We start from the raw sequence: 5,712 nt of genomic DNA, 5'->3' as shown, positions 1-5,712 counted from the left end.
GCTGCCCTGGCTGCTGCCTCCTGGGTTAGATCTCCCAGGCTCCCTTCTCCGTCTGTCCCGTCTCATTATATCTCTTCTCTCTCTTTTCTTCAGACCCTTCTCAGGGAAGGATTGATTTTGGTTTGCTAGGCACATTGATGCTACGGCATTAATGACTAATAAATGTGACGTTAACACATCAGAGAAATTCACATTATTAGAGACTCCTTGAGCTCCAGTATGGAGACTGCCAGTGAACTTTTAGAACTTCACATTTTAGGCAGCGTGAACCATCCGTGGAGGAGAAAAGGGAGTCTGTTCTTAGTGCTTCCAAGGCTTGTGCGTATGGATGACTTCCTGCCACACCCATTCAGGAGGCTGGCCTTAATATAGCTCATGTAGGTTACTGAAGAAAATATTAACCCAGCACGTGCAGGGTCAGTGGAGGTTTGTGACCAGGGGAGGGAAACAAGGATAAGCACATCTTTTATGGAAAATGAGGAAAGAAAAGAGTATGATTAAGAAGAAAAATGAAAATATTGGATTTTTAAATCACTCCTGGAGCCTCTGTTTGTGCATCTGGCTGTCTGGCTCTGCATCCTTGCATCTGGCTCTGCATCCTTGCATCTGGCTCTGCATCCTTGCATCTGGCTCTGATTAGGAACAGGCAAGTGCAGCTTATTGAAACAGAGATAGGGTGTCGTTGAGCCAGAGGTTTGCATGCCAAGTGAGGTCACAGGGATCCTCTTTTCAAATCCTAAGAGACTGGGTATTTGCTGGCAGACAGGTTTTTGCATGAACCCAGGGAGAGAGCTTTCTGGGTGTCTGGTCTCAACAGTGTCTTGGCCAGACAGGCAGTTTTTCCTTGTGTCTGTGCCCCAACACTCCACGTTAGAAGCTGAGTCCCACAGAACCTCCCTGGAGAAGTTGCCCCATTCATTCCTTCTCTATCCTTCTCTCCTTCTGTCCCCCCCACTAACCCTAATCCCTAGTCTGGCTCCCAAACCACCTGGTCTACGACGGCGACCTCATTTGCTCACAAGCATCTCTCACCCTCTGTATTGATAGGGAAAAACTACAAGGACAGCAATTTACAAGGACAGCAGTCTAGCCTAGGTGGCTCCCCTCTGCCTCCCCCTCCTCAACACAAACAACAAAAACACTCCCTTGGTTTCCCGCTCTGCTGAGCACTGGTTCCCAAGGTTCACTCCCTAACCCCCCCCCCCTTGCCTGCTTGCTTGCTGTGCATGTAGGAATGTTGCAGATACAGAAGCAGAAAGATATATATTGCTCCTTTTGCCTTTGTTCGGGGCTCAGACTTTTGGGAGATGACTCCCCTCTGAGCCCGCTGGTGTGAAATAAAACCTCAACACTCCAAGACCTCCGAGTGCCGCTTGGTTCTTCTGTCAGTGATCCAGTCCAGGCTTTTTTCAGTATTTTCCATAACAGTATAAGCAGCCTTAATAATGTTTTCTCCAACCATCATTTTGGTCCGTACCCTGTCAGAGACATGTGACAGTTGTCAGCTGTCTCAGTGGCCAACCTAAAGTTTTCCTTTTTCTTTCTTATTAAGATATCATTGATATACAATCGTATGAAGGTTTCACATGAGCAACATTGTGGTTACTGCATTCACCCATATTATCAAGCCCCCTCCACATACCCCACTGCAGTCACTGTACATGAGTGTAATAAGATGCTATAGAGTCACTACTTGTCTTCTCTGTGCTATACTGCCTTCCCTGTGCCCCCCACTACATTATTTGTGCTGATCATATACACCTTAAATCCCTTCTCCCTCCCTCCCCACTGTCCCTTCTTGGAGTCTGTGAGTCTGCTGCTGTTTTGTTCCTTCAGTTTTGCTTTGTTGTTTTACTCCACAAATGTGTGAAATCATTTGGGACTTGTCTTTCTCTGCCTGGCTTATTTCACTGAGCATAATATCCTCCAGCTCCATCCATGTTGTTTCAAATGGTAGGATTTGTTTTCTTCTTATGGCTGAATAATATTCCACTGGGTATATGTACCACCTCTTTATTCATTCATCTACTGATGGACACTAAGGTTGCTTCCATTTCTTGGCTATTGTTAATAGTGCTGCGATAAACACAGGGGTGCATATGTCTTTTTGAATCTGGGATCTTGTTTTCTTTGGGTAAATGCCAAGGAGTGGAATTCCCAGGTCAAATGGTATTTCCATTTTTAGTTTTATGAGGAACCTCCATATTGCTTTCCACAACAGCTGAACTAGGTTACATTCCCACCAACAGTGTAGGAGGGTTTCCCTTTCTCTGCATCCTCGCCAGCATTTGTTGTTCTTAGTTTTTTTTATGTTGGCCACCCTGATTGGTGTGAGGTGATATTGCATTGTGGTTTTAATTGGCATTTCCCTGATAATTAGTGATGTGGAGCTTCTTTTCATGTGTCTGTTGGCCATCTGAATTTCTTTGGAGAAGTTTCTGTTCAGATCCTCTGTCCATTTTTTAATCAAGTTATTTTCTTTTTGGGTGTTGAGGCATGTGAGTTCTTTATATATTTTGGATGTTAATCCCTTGTCGGATACATCATTTACAATATATTCTCCTGTACTGTAGGTTCCCTTCTTGCTCTACTGTTGGTATTCTTTGCTGTACAGAAGCTTTTTAGTTTAATGTAGTTCCATTTGTTCATTTTTGCTTTTGTTTCCCTTGCCTAAGCAGATATTTTCAGGATAAGTTTGCTCATGTTTATATTCAAGAGATTTTTGCCTATGTTTTCTTCTAAGAATTTTAGGGTTTCATGACTTACATTCAGGTCTTTGATCCATTTCGAGTTTACTTTTGTGTATGGAGTTAGACAATAATCCAGTTTCATTCTCTTGCATGTAGCTGTCCAGTTTTGCCAACACTAGTTGTTGAAGAGGCTGTCATCTCCCCATTGCATATCCATGGCTCCTTTATCATATATTTATTGGCCATACATGTGTGGGTTTATAGCTGGACTCTCTATTCTGTTCCATTAACCTGTGGGTCTGTTCTTGTGCCAGTACCAAATTGTCTTGATTACTGTGGCTTTGTAGTAGAGCTTGAAGTTGGGGAGCATATTCCCCCCAGCTTTATTCTTCCTTCTCAGGATTGCTTTGGCTATTTGGGGTCTTTTGTGGTTCCATATGTATCTTATAACTATTTGTTCTACTTCGTTGAAGAATGCTGTTGGTATTTTGATAGGGATTGCTTTGATCTGTAGATTGCTTTAGGCAGGATGGCCATTTTGACAATATTAATTCTTTCTATCCATGAGCATGGATGTATTTTCATTTATTGGAGTCATCTTTAATTTCTCTCATGCGTGTCTTGTAGTTTTCAGGGTATAGGTATTTCACCTCCTTTGTTAGGTTTATTTCTAGGAATTTTTTTCTTTTAGATGCAATTGTAAATGGAATTGTTTTCCTGATTTCTCTTTCTGCTAGTTCATTGTTAGTTTATAGGAATACAATAGATGCTGTGTATTAGTTTTGTGTCCTGCAACTTTGCTGAACTCAGTTATTAGTTCTAGGAGTTTTGGACAGTTTCCTTAGGGATTTTTATGTACAATATCATGTCATCTGCAAACAGTAACAGTTTAACTTCTTCTTTACCAATCTGGATGCCATTTATTTCTTTGTGTTGTCTGATTGTCCTGCCTAGGACCTCCAGTACTATGTTGCATAAAAGTGGTGAGAGTGGGCATCCTTGTCTTGTTCCTGATCTTAAAGTATGATGTTGGTTGTGGGTTTGTCATATATGGCCTTTATTATGTTGAGTTACTTGCTCTCTATACCCCTTTGTTGAGAGTTTTTATCGTGAATGGATGTTGAATTTTATTGAATGCTTTTTTAGTATCTATGGAGATGATCATGTGATTTTTGTCCTTTTTATTGATTTGGTGTATGATGTTGATGGATTTTCGAATATTGTACCATCTTTGCATCCCTGGGTTAAATTGTACTTGACCATGATGGATGATCTTTTTGATGTATATTTGAATTTGGTTTGCTAATATTTTGTTGAGTATTTTTGCATCTATGTTCATCATGGATATTGGTCTGTAATTCTCTTTTTTTGTGTGGTGTCCTTGCTTGATTTTGGTATTAGAGTGATGCTGGCTTCATAGAATGAGTTTGGAAGTATTCTCTCCTCTTCTACTTTTTGGAAACGTTTAAGGAGGATGGGTATTCATGTTTGATAAAATTCTCTAATGTTTGATAATGTTCTCTAAATGTTTGATAAAATTCACTGGTGAAGCCATCTGGTCTGGGTATTCTGTTCTTAGGTAGTTTTTTGATTACTGATTCAATTTAATTCCTGGTAGTTGGTCTGGTGAGATTTTCTGTTTCTTCCTGGGTCAGTGTTGAAAAGTTGTATTTTTCTAGAAAGTTGTCCAGTTCTTCTAGATTATCCAATTTGTTAGCATATATTTTTTCATAGCTTTTTCTAATAATTCTTTACATTTTTTTTGGTGTTCATCATGATTTTTCCTTTCTAACTTATGATTCTGTTTATGTGTGTACACTCTCTTTTTTTTTTTTTTTTGATAAATCTTGCTAGGGGTTTATCTATTTTGTTGATTTTTCTCAACGAACTAGCTCCTGGTTTCATTAATTCTTTCTATTGTTTTATTCTTCTCAATTTTATTTATTTCCTCTCTGATCATAATTATATTCCTCCTTCTACTGACGTTCTGCCTCATTTGTTCTTTTTCTAGTTTCATGAATTGTGAGTTTAGACTGCTCATTTGGGGTTGTTCTTTCTTAAGATAAACTTGTGTTGCTTTATACTTTCCTCTTAGAACTGCCTTCACTGTGTCCCACATATTTTGCGGTGTTGAGTTATTGTTTTCATTTGTGTCCATATATTGCTTGATCTTGGTTTTCATTTGGTCATTTATCCATTGATTATTTAGGATCATGTTGTTAAGCCTCCATGTGTTTGTGGGCTTTTTTGTTTTCTTTGGATAGTTTATTTCTTGTTTCATACCTGTGTGGTCTGAGAAGCTGGTTGGCACAGTTTCAATCCTTCTGAATTTACTGCAGCTCTTTTTGTGTCCTAGTATGTGGTCTATTCTGGAAAATGACCCATATGCTGTTGAGACCAATGTGTATCCTGCTGCTTTTGGGTGGAGTGTTCTGTAGATGTGTGTCAGGTTCATTTGTTCTAAAGTGTTGTTTAGTGCCTCCATCTCCTCAGTTATTTTCTGTCCGGTTGATCTGTCCTTTAGAATGGGTTGTGCGTTGAAGTCTTCTAGAGTGAATGCAGTGCATTCTATTTCCCCCTTTAATTCTGTTAGTATTTGTTTCACATATATATGTGCTTCTGTGTTTGGGTGCATAGATATTTATAATGGCTATATTTTCCTGCTGGATTGACCCCTTTATCATTATGTAATGTCCTTTTTTGTCTCTTGTGAGTTTCTTTGTTTTGAAGTCTATTTTATCTTATACAAGGACTGCAATTCCTGCTTTTTTCTCCCTATAATTTGTGTGAAATATCTTTTTCTATCCCTTCACTTTTTGTCTGTGTGTGTCTTTGAGTTTGAAGTGACTCTCTTGTAAGCAGCATATAGATGGGTTTTGTTTTTTATTTATTTTGTAACTCTGTGTCTTTGATTGGTGCCTTCAGTCCATTTACATTTAGGGAGATTATCAATAGTTATGTACTCATTGGCATTGCAGGCTTTAGATTCATGGTTACCAAAGGTTCAAGGGTAGCTTCTTTA

The sequence above is a fragment of the Manis javanica genome, chromosome 6 (assembly GCF_040802235.1).
Source record: "Manis javanica isolate MJ-LG chromosome 6, MJ_LKY, whole genome shotgun sequence".
In the NCBI taxonomy this organism is placed as follows: Eukaryota; Metazoa; Chordata; class Mammalia; order Pholidota; family Manidae; genus Manis; species Manis javanica.
This window is presented reverse-complemented; position numbering follows the sequence as displayed.